The sequence below is a fragment of the Malurus melanocephalus genome, unplaced genomic scaffold (assembly GCF_030028575.1).
Source record: "Malurus melanocephalus ecotype Western Australia unplaced genomic scaffold, MMel_1.1 scaffold_2419, whole genome shotgun sequence".
In the NCBI taxonomy this organism is placed as follows: Eukaryota; Metazoa; Chordata; class Aves; order Passeriformes; family Maluridae; genus Malurus; species Malurus melanocephalus.
In genome coordinates, this window is record NW_026625651.1 from 1 (window position 1) to 1442 (window position 1442).

Here is a 1442-nt window from a genome sequence, read left to right on the forward strand (position 1 = left end):
TTGCGCCGAGAATTGGCACGGGGCAGAGGCGAATGGCAGCCCGAGCTGGCATCACCCGGGCACCGCGCGTTCCCAGGGCATCCCTCGGGCTGCCCCGTCCTTCCTCCTCCTCCTCCTCCCGCGAGGGGGATGGCACCAGGGTGAGGATGAGGATGAGGATGCCACCGTGCCCGTGGCAGCGGGGAGCTCTGCTGGGAGACGCCGTGTTTGTGTTTTTTGGGGGGCGTTTTCCTCCCGCCCCGCAGACCCAGGCAGATGTTTTCCATCGCGGCCGCTTTTCCCTTGGCACGGGCAGCAGGCAGCGGGCASCGGGCCAGGGCTGAGGGCAGCSTCCCTGCACCGGCTGCGGGCACAGCTGGGCACAGCTGGGCACAGCTGGGCACGSATCTCTGCCCCACCGAGGGCACCGCAGCCGCGGGGAGCGCGGAGGGGCCGCAGCGAGGGCAAAAGGGCGAGTGGACGGAGATGTCATGGCCGAGGAATTCGGCCTGGGCGGAGGAGGAGAGAAGGAGGGAGGGGAAGGGCCGGGCCCGCTGGGCAGGGGGGACAGTCCCCGTGTCCCCCGCAGGTCCCTCCAGCCGGCCCCTGCCCCAGCCCCCCCCCGCTTTTCCCGCAGGGAGCCGGTCCCCCCCTCCCCTTGCCCGGTTTCCAGGGAAATCCAGATGTTTGGGCCCAGCTCCGCGTTGCTCAGCCGGGCTGCGCTGCCAGATGTTTCCTCTCCCCCCGGGCAGGGTGGGGGCTCCCCGTCCGGGGACACCGCCGAGGGGACGGGGCACCTCCGGGGGAGGGGGTTTCACCCGCATCCCCTGGAATACGGGGGGAATTGGGGGGCTCCTTCCTCCTCCTGCACCCCATGCTGCTTTCTTTGGGGTGCGCTGCACCCCATTAATCCACAGAAATGTGGGATTCAGGGATTTGGGGCGGCGGGGTCACCTCGRGCATCGCGGCTGCTGCTGCCAGGTCTGGGGGTGTCCCCATCCCGCTGGACTCGAGGCGGGGTCGGGATATTTGTGGGGTCAGGGGTGGGGTCCCGCAGTGGGTCTGGAATGTTTGATCGCRGCAGGGAGCAGAGCCCGGAGCGCGGCCGTGCAAAACAATCCCAGATGCGCGGCAGGAAGGAGCTTAGGGGAGCCCGGCGGCCACCCCGGGGAGCTGAGGGACATCTGCCCGCTCCTGCGGTGGCAGCTGGAGGTGCCCGGGGTCACGGAGTGGGGACAGACCGAGGGTGTTCGCGGTCCTGCTCTCCCTCAGGGGAGAGAACACCATGCGGGGACCCAAAGTGCCACCACTGGGGACAGAGTGACGCGGTCTCTCCCATCTCGGGGTGGTGGCAGGGCTGTCCCAGGTGTCCCTCTGTCCCTGCTCCGGTCACAAAGCGGCTCCTTGTCCCTCCTGGAGTGGCAGTGCCAATGTCCCCGGCTGGCGCTGGGCACCGAGCGCTG